This window comes from Chiroxiphia lanceolata, chromosome 14, assembly GCF_009829145.1.
Source record: "Chiroxiphia lanceolata isolate bChiLan1 chromosome 14, bChiLan1.pri, whole genome shotgun sequence".
NCBI lineage: Eukaryota > Metazoa > Chordata > Aves > Passeriformes > Pipridae > Chiroxiphia > Chiroxiphia lanceolata.
In genome coordinates, this window is record NC_045650.1 from 13,626,046 (window position 1) to 13,644,332 (window position 18,287).

General features: G+C 41.0%; 1 long non-coding RNA gene across 1 annotated transcript; it reads right to left on the minus strand.

The window, feature by feature from the left end:
* Positions 1-13,388: 13,388 nt before the first annotated feature.
* LOC116794127 lies at positions 13,389-16,723 on the minus strand. The gene is made up of 3 exons (XR_004359696.1): positions 16,622-16,723; positions 15,686-15,887; positions 13,389-13,463 (listed from the first exon to the last, which is right to left on the minus strand). It is a non-coding gene; the product is annotated as an uncharacterized LOC116794127 (long non-coding RNA).
* Positions 16,724-18,287: the final 1,564 nt, after the last annotated feature.

Sequence of the window (18,287 nt, forward strand, 5' to 3'; positions counted from 1 at the left end):
CTGAACTGCTTCCTAGCTGAGACTTGCAGCAGCAGCACTTTAGTCCCACCAGTGCTGCCCTTAGGGCTTCGGATTCAACTTTGCGCAAAAACAAGAAAATCTTGTAATTTAGGCAAAATAGAAAAGTGGCTTTGCCTGCATACAAAGATCACTCAATATTCTCTGGCCACATGCTGAGTTTGGGCAATTAATATTTGGGAAAGTATAGTAAATTGTTTTGAAAGAAAATTTCTAGAGAATTCTCCTGATCTTTCAAAAGCATCGAGTGAAATTGCTCTTGATTCCACACGACTCTAAAGACAAGGGAATAGCAAACCCTGTAAGAAAACTAAATGACAGCTCATCCACTTATAACAAATTCTCATTGTTGATGAAGATACTCGTGAATTTAGCCAAAAGTTATTTGCAAATAATGCCTATTTCTGAGGTTGTAGTGTTCACCATAATTTTTCTTAATTACATCTGACACATTCCATATTATTTATGGCCTTCAGTGACACTGGGAAATTAACTCAGTGTCTTCTTTAAAGTAAATATGCCAAGCAACAGAATTAAATGCTGCACATTTGTATTACAGTATCCAGGCACCTGAAGTAAACAAGCCAGTGCATGCAGCGACATGGTGGGAATAACACCACATGAATGCCTACAAGAGACGAGGGCATCATTGAGCAGACTTTGCTCTCTCCAGTGTCTTGTCTAAACTTGGTTGTTCAGCGAGATCCTGAACTTCCAAGAAGCTTAATCAGCCCATGCTGATAGAAGACCAGTCCCAGCTTGGTTTGTGTGAGGGACTTACAGAAACTTCAAGGAACTCTCACCCCGAAATATCTGGTAGTCTGGAGGTGTATGAAAGGTCCAGGTGGCCCAGAAGAGGAACAAAATGCCAACCCTCATTCATCCTTTCCCCCAGTATTTGTCCACACTCCCTGCAACACAATGGCTACATATATTATTTTTTGACCTGTGCAAGAATCCTGTTAATGTCATCAGTAGCTTCAGATAGAAGCATCTGTGATGCACTTTGGAAAGTTAATGAAACCTGCCCACTAGAAAGGCTGAAAATTTTTGTCCTTCAGCTGTGTCATATTTAATCTCCAGGGCTATTTCCTTTTCAAAGCAGTGTGTGGACAGGAATAGTTTTCCTTGTTGTGGCAGGTGCAGGTACACACAATCCATGAGCAAATTTATAACAGAGATTTGGTATCAAAAAGATAAGAATTGAAAATTAACTCTTACTGCCTTCAAATCCACTAAGTTTCTGTCTGCTTCCTTAGGTCTCTAAATCTTCTCATGATCTGCCAGCCTGGGTGGGACATCACAGCCTCTGCTGAGGAAAACAAAAATAAAAGGCTGCTTCTTAAGCAGGCTCTCTTCAAAGACACAGTTACTCCTGTGAACAGGTTCCATAATTTACTAGAGCTTAATAGCAGCTGGGTAGCTCCTTTAAAAGTCCATCTTTTGCCATAAAGAGTGGTAAAAAGATGACTGGACAGAGGGCAGGATTGTAAAATATACTTTCATGAGCATTTGAAGTCAGACTGTTCTGACTGGACTGTCTTTTCTCCCTGTTTTACCTGCAAACTGCAAACATTTCCACAGGCAGATTTGTATGCATACAGATGTCTGTGAAATAGTTGTTCTTCAGACATATTTGAATGAAAACAAGGCAATATTATGCACGGATCAGAGACTTTGCAGCTCATCAGCACCTATTATCACTAAGCAGGAAACTGCAGACAGACACAGATGCAGCTACTCCATCAGAACCAGGGAGCTGCAGTGCCAGAGCTACACAACCACACAACAGCGAGAGCACCATGTGGGTGCCATGTGCTCTGCACCACATGGTGAGACACAGTGAGTGGCTGGAGCAGGTTAGAGAGGGGTACAATGTAAATACAACTACTATATCTATTGTGATAGACAGGAACAACTTTTCATAAACATCATGGCACAGCTTCCTTAAAAATTCATGTTTTTTTCTTAAAAAATCCTGTTTGTCCACCTGGGTAAACACTGGCTCATGTTCAGCCACTCTTGACCAGCACCCAGGTCCTTTCTTGCCAGGCAGCATTTCCAGCCACTCTGCCCCAGCCTGGAGCTGCAGGGGGTTGTTGTGACCCAAGGGCAGGACCCAGTCCTTGGCCTTTTTGAACCTCACACAACTGACCTCAGCCCATCAGTCCAGCCTGTCCAGATCCCTGTGCAGAGCCTTCCTGCCCTCCAGCAGATCACCACTCCTGCCCAGCTTGGTGTCATCTGCAAACTGACTGAGGGTGCACTCAATCCCCTCATCCACATTATCAGTAAAGATATTAAACAGGACTGGCCCCAACACTGAGCCCTGGGGACACCACTTGTGACCATCCACCAACTGGATTTAATTCCATTCACTCTCTGGGACTGGCCAGTCAGCCAGTTTTTCACTCAGTAGCAACTGTCAAAGCAGAAGGTGTGGCACAAGAATTCATGTTGATAACTCTTCCATTTTCCATTATTAACTTGATGTTTTAATAGCCAGATCAAATCAAACCCATAAATAGGAATCCTGACATGATTAAAACAGCCATGAAAAGGTTAAGGGCTGCTTAATTGAGTTACAATTCAGCATAAGATTTAAGAGAAAAATGTCACATATGAAAGATGAATATTAGAAGATAGATGGAGTAAGGGTTAAGCTGGGCTTTTAATCAATATATGGACTTGGCACAGACATGAATGTGTCACACAAGCTTTCTGAGAAGACGGCTTCCATAAGAACTCTCCATACCCACATTTCCATTAAGTTCTATCTTTTTCATCTGGTTCTACATCTGCAATATTAAGGAGAAAATTACTTATCTACCTTTCCAGTGTATGAGGAGAATTATCAAATGCAAACCACCATGCAATCTTCAGGTAGGAGATGGCAACAAACATCTCCAAAGTACAGGCAACAGGCAAAATGAAAGCAGATATTTTAGCATTTTTAATTTATTGACTAGCAGGGAATGATATCATGGGTGTCTGAGGCAGATGAAATAGCTGCTTCACTTCATTTCTATAACTGTCAGAACCGAGTCCAAGCAAAGCGAAAAATGTGACACCTTTCAGCCAAACTTAATGGGAATCGAAATGAGTTGAAAAAGAATTGCGATCAGGTCTACAACTGAAACATGCAGGTGCTTAGAAATCATTACTTATTGTGTTAACACAGTAAGTGTGATATGAACCAATAAGTCACAAAGTTGTTCCTGCATTGGAGATAATTTGAAAATACATTGTTTTGCAGTTGTCTGGAAGTATGTCATAATTTTTTTTTTTAATACACATGACAGCCAGTGTTTTGTGTAGACTCAGAGAAATTTCATATTTATTTCTGACTCATTATCCTAAATAAATCATAAACTTTCATGCTACTTAGTTATCTAATGAGAAAGAATGAGCATATACAATAAAAGGCCAGACTGTCCCTTCAACACAGTAGCAATTGTTTTCTCTCTCATTTTGAGTAAAAGTTCGCTTCTGAGTTATATAAATCATTAGAGACATACCTGAAAAGCAAAGCAATACTTTTTTTCCTTCTGCAGAAGCTCTTGGCACAGAGAAGCTGCTTTAAATCAGGAGGGACACAAGAGGCAGTAAGGCAGGAAGAACACAATAAAAATCAGTCATGTCTAACCCACCATCCTTATCACAGAACTAACTAGAACATAATCTTTGCCAAAATTATTATCCAAAAAAATCCTTCAGTGTGTAGATTTCTCATCTAGGGAACCGTTTCCAATGCTGTGCCAACAACTTCACTTCAACTTGCCAAACTGAAACACTTAGAACTCTTGTGTCAAGCTTTAAGATCACTAGTTTTAAAAAATAATAATAAAAAAGTTTCTTGAGTTCTTTTACTTTCCAACTTAGTATTTGAACCTTGAAAGTCGATATTTTCCAGCCTCCCTGAATTTTATTTTTTTTTCTTTACAGAAATTGATAGCTCTTCATAATCATCTGAGTCTAGATGCTGAAACTTGGGAAGCAAAAATACATATTTCTTCCAAGTGCTGACAGTTTTCATTTAATTTCTTGCAACCAGAGTCAAGGGAATAATAGTCCATTGTCCTTTAACCTCACAGGGCTCAAAAACTCATAGAAATGCTGCCCTTTCACAGTGTTTGTCTGGACTTTGCTGGAGCTGGCCAAGGGAAGATGCCTCTGGGAAACAGTGCCCAGCAGCACCTCCCATTCCCTACCCTCCATGGTACCCAGCTCTTGTTGTCATCATCCCCTTTGCTACAAAAGACCATCCTGCAGTGGGTTTACTCTCCTCTTTCCCCTCTGCCCTTCCACTTCCTTTAAGCACATTGATCCAAAAAGTATTTTTCTGGTTCTTTGCTCCATCTGCTGCTCAAATATTAAATGTGAAAGAAGGCAGAGAGCACCTGGACTACAGCAAAAATGCTGTTTAGGGTATGCTGCTACCACAGAGTTCACTTGCATTATCAATTTGAAATAAAGCAAGATGCATCCATGGGTTTGTACAGCAATCTCACAGGGGCTCAGCCCATGACAGAGTGAAGATTTCAGGCATCCAAATCATGCAGCACCAGGTCATCTAAAGGAAATGCAGCTTCAGTAAAATGAAATATTTGGGCACAGTTCAGCAAGTTAAAAAATTTACCTGGAAACCTGTGAATATTTCCTTATACGCCCCCCCAGTTTTCCAGAACTTCTTTAATTCTATGCTAGATTACATTTTATAGGGGTTTGGGGTTTTTTTCTCCAGTTTGGACATACTTATTTTCTGTCTTGATTCAGGAAATGAAATGGGAGCAGAACAGGACAGAAGAGATTTGCCTTTTCCTTTCTAGAATGTGACCACAGCATCCACTAATTCCTGGACTTTTGGTTCACAGTCATTTGTGCAAACCAACTTTATTCTTCCTTAAGGAAACCTCAGAGACATTGCTTTGGTATTTAGAGGAAGAAGCAGTTCTGTGCATTTACCCCTTTTTTGTTTAACAGGATCCTAGAACACAGAGGAATTTTAGCACTTTTGGCCACATGAATTTTAGTGGTTTTGGGCACATATGCTTCTCCTGCATGAAAGGCTATAAAAATCATCACAGCCTCATGCATCACTGGCCTGATCCCACTTACACTGAAATCTCTGGGCATATCTCCACAAAACTAGACCCATGCACCCAACAATTCTCCTCTGACCAAGCTAAAAATAACAGAGCTCTTGTATGAAGCCAGATATAAATGGATACCAGACAATAAATCACTGTAATAAATAACAGCAAGAGAAGAAAATGGGGATTCAAGTCAAGCTCCAGATTTATAAACCATAGAGGTAAAAGATCGAGCAGCTGTGGAGAAACAAATGGGTATGATTGACTGCTTTGTTCTGTTTGCAGATAAACTTTGCAATTGCAGCTCCAGTTAATAATCATGCAGGAATCCTTAGCTGTAAGCACAAAGAGAACAATAAAACAGCAAAACTCTAAAGTTACAACGCACAATAGAAGATGGAAGTTGATGCAGCGGGGCTTTGCCTCCTCTTCATTTGGCAGTACTGTCAAAGTGGCATAATGATTCAGAAAATAATGAATACATAATTAAAACTATGTCAGAATAAGCAAGAAGGGAAAAAACCATGGGTTTGGTACCAGTCTCTCTCCCTACTAATTGCTGATTTTTATAGCTTTGTGCTTCTTAGGCAGCAACACTGAGGAAGGGGAGGGAAAAAATGTTTTATTCAGTGCTCAATAAATGCACTGCAGTTTCATACTGACACGGTACTCAGGACAAAAGCATCCACTGTGCCATCAAGCAGCTGAACTTCTAGTCCTGTCTTGTCTGAAAAAAACAAGCGAGATGCCCCTTCTCCCAGTCAAATGACACATTAGTTGCTGTCACTGCTGTCAAGTCTGAGTTATAATGATAGCATTACAGCTCATACAGCCTGAAGGCAAACTAAACAGCATCAGAGAGGGAGGCTGCCAGGAAGGTGCAGTCACCACCTCATCTGCCTAGTGAGAGGAATAATGTTTTTTGCAAGAGATATTTCGCAAAGAGCAATGATCCTAGCAAACCACCATGAGAAATACCCATCCCTTTCTGACTGACCAGTCTCCTTTTCATTCTACAGACATAATAAATCAACCTTCATATCCACAGCTGATAACAGTATTTTTCCTCATCAAGCTGAGAGCATATCGGGCTCTTTCTGTCATACTCAGCCCCTAACAGACCATACTCATGGTGCTATGTTTTGACACACATTTTGTGAGAGGTTCTGACCTCATGCTGCAATCTAGCTTTGATCATATGGTTCAAATGCATGACAGCTGCAACATAGAAATTAGCACATGGTACAGAACACCGACCTTTTGGCCCAAATAAAGGCAGGGTTATGTCCAATAGGATTATTGCCCTGACATGTAGCCATTGTTGTGAATAATTTCGTCTAAAGAGAAACCATTTTAAATTTTCACCTGCTTTCCTGCACTCAAAATTTCTCCCAGCATTTCCAATTCTGCCAGACAGTCTGAACTCCCATTAACAGGCTTCAATTCCTTCCCATACTGACAGACAATGCACTTGCACTGTTTGTTTGCTGACAAACTGGAGCTTGCACTTGGGTTTCCGTGCCCCCAGCAAACAGCTGCCCGGGTTCTGTCCCACTACTCATGAGCCAGAAGGAGTATGGAACAGGCAGGGACCAGCCTCACATCTCAGCATCACACCAAGCTGCTGCAGCAGCGACAGCACCTCGTCAGAGAGTCTGTCCCACCAAAGCTCATTAGGGAAAAATAAGCAAGGATTGCTGGGGAAGGATCTTGTCATTGTTAATAATGTCAGACCCTCTTCTGCCTTGTCTTTTCATGTTAAAATTTTCAGAAGAACGTGGAGGAGTCACACTTGACAGGTCCTAGAATACCTTTGATATTCTGATCAAACTTGGCACCTACTACTTCATGTCTGGAGTAAATGATCTTTGGAGCTCACATACACATCATGTATTAGCATATGTAGCTTTTTTTAATATCTGAGAGGTATGATTCTGCTAGTTGTATACGGATACATAGCTACCTATTCATTGGCCTATTCTGATTTCCAAGGGGATTCTCAGGCAATTCCCACTAGGTTGGCCTCAAGGATGGTACTTTTCTGCATTATACAGAGCCACAGCTGTTACTCTGAACAGCTCATCAGTCTGTCAAAGAATTGGGTGACTCCTTCGAACCAGCCACACAGACTGGCTATTTTACTTTTCCCCTCCTGACAAATAAATTGTTGAACATATATAACGTGGAAGTTTTCCTTTAAATTCATTAACAGATCATCCACATACCACAGTAAGCTCTTATATTTGGATATCCTTCTCTCATGAGCCTCAGGCCGACTTCTCTCAAAAATGAATTTCCCAGTGGATACTAACATGGTTATGGCGAAGCACAATCCACTCCCAAACACAGTTCCCTGTGTTATGTCCCCAGCTCACATCTCCTGTGCAGCGTGAGAAGTACCGGGCTCCTGAAAAAGCCTGGAAGGTTCTTAATTTTGAGATTTTTTATCCCAGACTCCCTGTGATCCACATTAACTTCCTTGTGGTTTGAAACTACACCTGTCTGGCCCCACAATCTCACTGAATGCAACAATGTGGTGACGTGAAGCATGGACTGTTCCAGCTGCAAATGCCTGCTGGGAACCTGCCTGCACCAACCTGCAGCAGGTTCCTGATGGAACACACGAGGGGAGTTTTCAACAAAAATACTGACAACAAATACTGCCACATGGGCATTAGCAATTCCAGCAGGTGCCACTAGCCCCAGGTATAACAACCTTCTTCCCTCTCTAGGACAGCTGCACTCATCCTGACATGCTGCTGTGCCTGCCCCTGTACTATAAACAGATTTTCTATCTATCATGCATAGCACACAAGAGAAGTTTTGTTATCAATCTCCCATTATTTTTGCTGCATATGTATGGAAAGGTTGAAATAGGCCAGGTTTATTTAATGAGCACATCCAGCAGTGTCAAAAGGCACCAGTCCTGCAGCCTGCAGCCCCCATCCCTCAGCAACAGCCTCAGCAAGTGGGTCACTGGAGAAGATGATTGCTCCCACAGATGCTGGAAGAGCTGTAACTACTGAATTCCTGGTGCATTCAGTGACGTGACTTGGACAAAGTTTCACTAAGTTACTCCAGGCCACACATCTCCTCAGCTTTGTCACTCGAGCTATCAAAACCTGCTACACAGGGTGATATTTTCCCTTGATGCAGTGATTTGCCCACAGGGAACTCATCTGAAATCTTCTCCCAGACAAAAAGCAGCGCCAAGCACACTAACTAGATTTAATCCCAAACCTAAGGGCTGCCTGTGGCATTACTTGGAGGCTGACAGCTCTTGCTGCCCTCCACACCCACCTCCTCCTGCCATCTCACCCTTGCTTGTTCTGTAACTACCAAGACCTAATTTCTGACACTAGCTGTCCAGAAGTCTCACATAGAGAGGAATCATCTCCTCATCTTGCTTATATTACAAAACAAATTAGAGATATTGAAGTGAAGTGTGTTAATCCTGTAATTATCATGGTTATAATGAGGCAGTTTAATGATCTTGCTAATTGTCTGTTCAGCAAGACTGGATTAGAAAACATTCTTTACCCCATTCACCCTTTTAATTCTGCTTAAATCAGATGTTCCCTGTAAGTGAAGAGTTGTAACTATGTGTATCACTACCCTATCACCAAACTAATGTTTAAAAATCGCTGCAGGTCTACCCAAAGGCCAAATATTATATTGTAAGCAATGTCTACGTGGCCACACTCTGTAGCTATTCAGCTACATATTAATTCAGACAAGATTGCCAGAGGAAGCAAAAAGAGAAATAAAACATCTCTGTAAGGACTAAAATTTTGCTTATGGATTGCCTGCTAAAGGCCTTAAAATTATCAGCTGAAATAAGCTGCCTGAAAGTTGTTTCTGCCTAATCAACTCCCTTTCCTGTTTATTCTGCTTCAAAGCCCCATCCTCAGCCTGTGTCTGAATACAGGTGCTGTCCCAGAAACCACCTGCAATGCCCCAGGAAACTTCCATCTTCAGCTCATGTACATCCTGGGAGTAAGTCAGGAGCCCCTACATGTGTTGTCAGAGACTCATTAAAAGTTATCTTTACAAAAGAAAATAATCAAGAATAGGTACACAAGTAAGTCATTGCTAGCGACTGCAAAACCCACCCTTCCAGCACATCAGCTTCTCTGCAGGAGTTGTCATGCATATGCTAATCCTGGAGTAAACTGAAAGTAATTGAAAGCAATGAAGCAGTAATTTACCCCGTGTTTGCTGTAATGCAGCTTTCCTCACCATAGCTTGTTCAAAACTCCACACCTCACCTTTCCAGCACTCTCAGCTGTAAAAAAGATGAACTAAGTGATACTGTAATAGGTAAAATTTACCAAGTATCTCAATGTGGAATTCCCATTTTGAGGCTGACATTTGTGTTTCCCAAGCAAATGATTGCAGAAGTGAAAAAGAATGAAGTGTAATCTGCCCATTTAGACAAACACACCCCTCTGAGCTACTGAGGCAACTGGATAACTTCCTCCAGCTACCAGCCATCTCTCCAAGGGGGTGGAATCCCTACCTCAGCGGGCTGCTGCAAAGCAAAGGTCACTTGTCATCAAAACTGGTAATAACAGTGCTGTGAGCAGCCACCCAAAACCCAGAGGTCAGATTTAAACTCAGATTAAACCAGCAAAGCTCCACCAATCAGAAAATAAAATGATTTTCAAGCAGTTGAGGCCCCAGCCTCTGCATTTAGCAAGCTTTGCATCACATTGCACAGGCAAACACCTTAGCACAGGCTAAGCTGCCCAGCACTGCAGAGAACAGATAAAAATCAGGACTTATCTCTTACTGTAACCAGATCTTAATGCTCAGCACTCACCAGATTTTGTTTCTAGTACATTTGACATGCTAGAGAAATAATGAATAGCAATTAGAATTAATCATTGCAAGCTCCATTGCAATTAACAGCTGTGGTTAGCATGCCAATTATTTATGAACACAGAAGTGAGGTATGGGCTCAGCCCCAAGATTTAGCCAACCCACTGTCCCATCTCCAACTGTCAGCAGCAAATGCTCAGAAATGTGTTCACAAGAGCAAGGCAGGCATCAAGCAACTCTTGCCCTGAATACCCTTCCAACCTCCAGAGACTTACAGCTCAGGAATTTCCTGAACCAGACACTCCTGTCAGGGTTGTGCATGGGAGCAGCTGGCACCCAGCAGCACCCACAAACTCCTTTTGCTCTGCAAAACATCACTGCCTGTGCCTCAAAGGCCAAACCCCGGAGGGTACAGGCAAGTACTGCATGTAGCACTATTTCTTTCTTTATTTCAAATACAATTATTCTCTTAGCATTATTGCATGAGCTCAAAGCAGCACAGAGCTGGAGCACTCCATTAGCCAAGTGCTGAGTGTGGATAGTTTGCTGGAAAAAAGGATTCACAAGTGAACAACACCCAGGTAATAAATATAATATACTCTAATTATTTTCCATAGCCTTAAAAAATACTGTCAGTGCAGCATGATAACCAAAGGATGCAATCAGGAAAAGGCTTGTAGATAAGCATTGGATTTCATTAAAACCAACCAACAAAGATTAAAAATAAAGACAAGAAAAGCTTATCAGGACACAAGTCCTCTTCCCTGATAGAGTTCTATCAGCTCTTCTATTAATCTCTCCCCAGAGACCTTCCCTCACTGAGAAGTGCTCGGGGCAAGAACAGCAGGGAGCAGGTTGGCTCAGTGGCTTCTGGAAGGCCACCAGGCCACCAGCCCTGCTCCTCACTCTGCAGTGGCCACAGAAAGGATGGGCTCACATGAGTCAAGCCAGATCCAGGAATGAAAGTTCATTTACAGGCAATGGGAAAAAGATTCCCTTGGTGGGAAGAGGAGGTGTCAAGTTACAGTGCAATACATGAAATGAGACTATGTCTTACCATGGTCCAGAAAATAAAGTGGAAACATTGGAGTGACGATGGTAGGTGGATTCACCAGTGAGATGAGAATCAAGCCCAGGTCCTCTGTAGGGAGATGGGTAAAAAACCACGGGGATAAGGCTGAACTCATTTCCCTCGCACCTACAACAGACACTTTTAATCTGTGCTTCACATTCTTGATAGCACAGACACAGCCATCTGCAGGGAGTTGAACTGCAGGGTGCTCAAGTCAAAGAAAAGTTATTCAATAACTTCAGATAGGTTGTGGCATAACCTCCAAAACCCTTCCAGCCCTGCTGGGCAGTAGCTCTTCGCAAATCAGTTGTTGTACCTGAAGAAGGTAGCTTAGTGTGAAATTTTAAATAAAATACATATTGATTTTCAGATATATGTTACAGCAAGGAAACCACTGGAGATGATGGAGAGCCTTGTTTTGTTATTTAGGGGTTTTTTTTTTGTTTTTCTGAAATAATTTTACAATAACACTACCCCAAAACAAGTTGCCACATAGCAAGTGGCGGACTCAGTATTACATTTTAAATAAAGCATTTGTTTCTCATTGTGCCTTCGAAATTATAAGCTTCCTGATTACAAACCTCTGCCTCAGAAAACCTTAGATCAAGAGGTGGTAGCCAGAAAACAGCAGCAGCAGGACTGTTATCAGTTTTGTATGATCCTTATCAATATATCAGTACTGAATGAATTTGCATACCAGAGACATCTGGGGCCAAACACAGCAGAAACTGCTCCCTATTGCTGAGCTGCAACATGGCTCAAAACCATCCCTCTGTCCAACATTTATTGGTCCATCTTTAATATGAGCAACTGGTGGAAAGTTTGGGGTAAAAACTTCGCAAAGATGAATTTAAATCAGAACCAATATTTATTCCAAGATTGCTCTGCAGTTCCTTCCATGTACTCCCTGGCTCTCCACATTAAATCACTTGGGTACCCCATATACTGCACCACATCAGATCTCAACAGTGCAGATCAGAACACACAGCTGTGTTTATGCGAAAGAGAAACTAATAAATGAAAAATTACGAGTGGAAATTGAATCTGCTAGACGAATGCTCAGCAATAGATTAGCATATGCTGCATTTGCAAAAACAAAAAAATAATACTTTAACTCCAGCTTATATTAAATATTGAGATCGCTGAGTTTTCCTCAAAGTTCTGCATGTCTTGATATATTGTAAGCGGGCATATTTCATTAGCTGCATATATCCATAGCTCTCTAATAACTTTCAAACTCCCGGACTGCTGTCATTTGGACTTAGATTTGAAGAGACACTTGAGACCTATAAAAGAAGGAAAAAACACCAAAAACCAATACTAAAAGCAATGTGCTTTCACTGCTTTTGTCAGTGGAAACTTTCCTTTGAGCTGTATAATTGAAAAGCAATGCAGTAGCACAAAATATTACATGAGACGAGGAACATTTCAGTGACAGCCTCGTAGCCTGCAAACCAAAACATAATGCATTGTTTATCACAGATAATTGCAGCCTTTCTATCCCATTTTAATCTTTTTGTTACCTTTTAAACAAACACTCTCTCCCAATTTTAGACAGAGGAAATAAGAAAATATATTTGCATTCTCTTCTGAAGAATATTCATTATCCAGGGTAACAGAATAAACTGGATTTTTTGCAGAATATGCTACCCTGGTTATGTTAGCTATCCTTTGCAAGATAAGATACAAGCCAGTGAACCATCCCAACACATTTTCTTTATTTAACTTTTAGGAAGCTGTAACTAAGCTGTAAGCTTCTGTGTTTATATTGCTTTGCTTTGAATTCATATTCTGCCTTATTTTAATATTTTCTAAATTTAAAAAAAAATCCCACCAAAGTCAAACCTTTTTCATGCAGATGAGGGTGCCAAGAGATAGCTCAGTTGTTGATTTATCCCTTAGAACAGGAACTTATTTAAAAAGGCATATCTCAATTTTTAATCACTTTTACAGCCTAAGAGGAAGCATTTTCTGGCGAGATATTTTTCCTCTTGCCTGGACTGCTCTGAAAAGCAGCCACAGCCTATATAACATCTGAACTGCTGAAAAATCCACAAGAAGATCAAAAATGTAATTCTAACACCAATCCTAAAGCCTAATTCAGCCAAAGCCATTCAAGGGAGAAAAAACCAAAACAACTTAGTGGTCAATAACCAGACAGAACTTTAGCTGCACCCCTGGGTTACCAATTTCATGGACATTAATGTTGATGACTATTCTTCTTTTCCTTTCACATCTATCCATAGCCTGAGTATTTGCATGTGTGACTGATACTACTCATCCCATGAAAGTCAGTGGAACTATTAATGTTCACCCACTCCTGCTGAATTAAAGCTGTGCCTACCTCTATTTGATATCAGCTTCTCTCTCAGGGTGACCCAGTTTGAACTTCTTACACATATTTAACAAAAACTGAGCTTCTCTCCAACGAGATACCACTGTGCTGTGTTTGTCATATCCTGCAAAGACAAGGGCTATGTAACACAGAAAAACTTGTGCAAAGTCAGCTCAGTTTGCTGACACCGCTCAGATGTTGTTCTTACCAGGCACCTGCTATAACAAGATTTGCAATGCATTTTTTAGAAGAACACTTGGTTAAATTAGTATCTGCAAACTACAGTGCGACACATGCATAATGCAGTGTGGCAGCTCTGGAGATTTACTAAGGCTGCACAGAGCAGCTTCCACAGTGATAAATGAAAAATACAGGTTTTCAAAATATGAACTTTATGTCTCAAGACACCTGTTATTTACCCACAAAATTAATGGAAAACTACCAGAAATAAGAATAGGCATTCTCATTAAGTTGTTTTTAATTTACTACTCTGTTTTGCACCGTCAGCAAACCAGACCACTCTGGCTGTGCCAAGACTGTTGCTGTCCCAGATTCAGTCAGTGGGAGAAAGCCAAGCAGGAAAGCAAAACTTGGATCCAATCTTAACTTGCCCAAGGTGTAGGGATGTTTGAAGGACAGCTCAGAAGCTTATAAAGGACATTAAGTGGCTGACTCACTGATGTGACACTAAGTAGGACAGTGCAAGGTCTAAAGAAGTAAATTGTAATGTAGTCTTGGTCTCCAAAGAAATTGCAGAAGTAGAAGGATAAAACTCAAATTCTTGTGCTTAAAGGGCATGAAACTCCTGGTGCTGAAGTGAAGAAGGGACAGTCCTGCAGTTCTTAATAATGCCTGATCCAGCAAATTTTTCAAAAGACAGAAAACCACAGAAAGCAGCAATGCAGGAACACAACAGAGTTTGAAGTCATGGATTTATAGAATTCAATATTAATTAAGTTAAGGTAGACCTTGTTATCAGAGACTATTGCTTTCAAGTTGCTTCTTTTGGTGTATTTATTAATTTGGGTATTTTTAAACATGTTCTGTACAAAATTAAAAAAAATTGATTTTAGATTTCTGGATTATACTCTGTCCTACTTCACTATTTCCACTGAGCTTCACACAGACTAAACTTGTGAGTGCTCCAGGCTGAAGCTGTCTGTTCAAAATGCCAAGTATGCTTTTTGGCAACCAAGACCAACAATAATGTACAAACAAGAATTCTGCATTTGTAGCTAAAGGACATTATGCACTTCTAATTTTCATCCTTCTGCCCAAGAGCCCCAGGGAACAACCCCGCCACCAGTAGCACCACAACACAGAGCATACCTGTCCATACCTATTTCCCTAAGGCCTCCCTCTCTGCATCAGAGAGAGGTGAATATTGTCCCCTCACACCAACTCTCTCATCCAGTTGACAATTCCTGAAAGAGGAGCCTTTGGATTTTCAGCCAGTCATTTGTATGGCTGAAAGAAGACAAGAAGACAAGATCAGGGTCATGAAAACCATTCCAGTTTCTTCCTCATGATAAATTGGTTGCAAACATTTCTACTAGTTCTAGCAGTATAAGCTGGAAGTCACAAGTGAGCAGAGCAATTCCCACTGCAGCTGGATAAACCCTCCCTTCCCAATCTGTTACAGCTGTAACGATATATGTGGAGAAATAATATTGATCAAGGTGGAATAATATTTAGAGCAGAATGTCAGGTTCAGCCACAAATACGTTTGCTTGTGGAAGCAGCTGCTACATCCATTAGAATCTTCTAATAAACTGTTATGAAGATTGACACGTTGGAAGTAATTAAGTATTAAGTATTTTTAGGTAATTACTGCAGCAATAACATGAGACGTGCTCATTTTCAGAATGAGGAATTATCCGTAGCTCATGTTGCTGTGCTCTTTTTAATGATTCGTAATAGTTTGACGCCAATGATTATTTTCTATTACTCCAGCTTTCCAACTTTCCAAACAAACTAATAGGAGTACAAGAAACTGTTTACAGCCTGGGGGAAATCCCACCAGTTTAACTTCAGCAGGTTATGTGGGACTCCTCAGGGAAAGGAGTGCACCAAAGGCACGGCGCCAATGCACTGATGAACAGCAAGGGATCCACATGTAAAGCAACTACCTTTAAGATCCCATGAAGAAGGACAAGAAAAATAGTATGGCAACAAAAGTAGCCATCAGAAAATTATTTCTTGTTAATAGGTATGCTCCCACATTTGTTAGGATGCTCAGACTCTGATGAGGAAGGCATGCTTTCATGCAATTAGTGCTATTGGCACTAATTCCACTCCCTTCCACTCCACTAATTCCAGCTCCCTTCCACTGACACCTCGACTCACAGCTCAGACTTGTTCCCTAATCCTCTTGAAGGGCACAAAGTTCATCCTGGATGTCCAATCACCAGGCTGTATTTGCCAAGTGAGCCACCAGAAACTATCCTTGTGCCACACACAGTCAGCAGCACTCTCACTTGGAGCCACAACATTCCAACTGCACACGGAGCCAGACTCAGACTCACGATGCTTCCAAACAGCATTTTATCTGCCAAGTGCAAAAACATACAACCCCAAAATTTCACATGGGTATGCTTGCTATTTTTGCTAGGAACTGCCCAGTTAAACCACAACAGGCTTTCTGCAAGGTAGTTGCAATAGGATCTCAACATACAGATAGATGGGTTTTCTCTGTTTAGGAAAGCTTAACTATCTGCAGAGGAAGTGTGCCTAGAAACTATTTCCAAGAGTAGAGTGACCAGGCCAGATTTCAGTGCTGACCCTCTCCTGCACAGTGCCATGACTCCAGAATTCAGTGGTGTCCTGCCCTCCACCCAGTGCCAGGGGGCTGGTCATGCCACCCTTTGGCCCCTGGTAGGATGAGAGCAGCTGCACTCAAAGAAACTGCTCTGCCATTCTAAAAGAAATTTCGAAAATTAAAAAGTAAATAAAAATGAATACACATCAATTAGACAAGAACTCCAAAGTCTGAAAAATGCTACTGAATGGAAGAAACCCAAACAGCAAAGGTTAAAACAAAATGGTCTTATTGACAAAAATTGCTTCAGTAATTTTAAAATTACCTGAGAGTGGTTTTGGTCTTTCTATTTTCAGTAAATCTGGAGGTTTGGCTTGTATTATAACTTAAATGTCAAGTTATAAATGTACTTTGAACTGAAAATACATTAAAAAAAACTTTTCAAAATGGGACCTTCACTGAAACTAACCATTTTCCCACAAACAGGTTTGGCTTTGACAGAAAAATGTCAGCATAAAACATACTCATCAGCTTCATTCTGAACTGTGTGGCCCCTAATGAGAGGATATTGGTAATCTGGCCTTCTGAAAACATCTCTGCAGTGCTCCCTCCACCCAGACACTCCCAGACAGCCTTTTCCCACCACATGGTCAGTTCATCAGTGTTGCTCTGTCAGGATTTAGAGCTGCTGCCTCACTCTGCCCTCTTAGCAGGAAAGCTCAGACTCCTTCTCTGCAAAGACAGGAATATTTGTGCTTGGGAGGAATAGATATAGTTAGATTAATTCCCACTTTGTCTTCATTTGCTTCCATTACAGCAAAGACAGAAATATCTGGCCCGTACACAGCCTCTGCCCAACCCCATTAACATTTGGTTAAAAGAGCCACCAAAGGAGAAATTAACAGATTCTCATTTATTTTAAAGTGTTTTCTGGTTTCTTTTAGAAATGCACCATCTGTGCTTCCACCACCATGCATTAATGAAACATGGTTCTTGGTTCCTTTAAGGCACCAAATTGATATTAAATGTACCTGTAGCCAGGAATTTGAACTCAGAAATTGTAGCTGTGACTGTACACGGGAAGCAGGAGTAGTGTGAGGTGCCTGCATATCCAGCTGACACCCTTCCACCTGGAAAAGCTCATCCCCACAGCTGCCAGGAGCTTTCTGAGCAAGGTTGTGCAAAAGCCACCAGCAACATCCAGCTTCTTTTACAATTAAAATGTAATGAGGCCAAGGAGATTTTAGTATCCATAGATTTCCAGTAATGGTTGGATTCAAACAGCTGGAATCGAGACACACTCTCACAGATGGTTCTTATCTTGTGGTTTAACCAGTAGACTTCGGGATAAATGTTTCTTCAAGATCCCAAGGCTCTAATAAAGTTGCACTTCCACTCAGATCTATTTTTACTCGCATTGCTACAGGAGGCACCTTGGCATCTGCAAGACAAGACAGAAGGGTTTACAAAGTGGATCAAAGTGTAGGATTGGGACACAATTTGACTCTTCAGATAAATATAAAAAACCCACAACTGAACTGTGCTTTGAAGAGGAATTTTAAATGTTATTAAATCTACTTGGCGCTCTCTGACAGTGTGTGCTCCAGACAGAAACCCAAGATTTTTATCCTGCTTAAGCAAGCAGTAAAGATAGTTAAATTTCAGACAAATTCTATCAGACCAAAGTCTTGCAAGCACATTTCCACAGCAGATAACCCAGATTACACTAACAAAGCAATGGATTAACTTCTTTTCCCTCAAATGGTAATGCTGTTAAAAATACAAAGCCAAATGACACTGCCTTGGCTAGAAAAAGCCCATCAGTGTTGTGCAAAGATTACTTTTATTAAACAGCAATATCTCCATCTGTTCAGAAGTTACCTTTTTCTGGGGGAGACAGAGAAGGATGGAAAGGAGGAGGAGGAAGAGAAAGTGGGACAGAGGCTTTCACATCTGCCTTTAAAGACATTGCTCTATTTGGTATAAGTGACATAGCTGTGCTTCTAAAGAGATGAAAATCTGAGCCTTTTCCTGAGGAACAGTGCCACGAACTTCAACATCTTTTACCTGTAAGATGAAGTGGCACCAGTTATCATGGGAGAAAGGTAAACCACAATGTTTCATTTCCAGACCAAAAATTAAGTAAACTCTAAAAAAATAAAAGTAAACTCTAAAAACACAAAGTTTTAT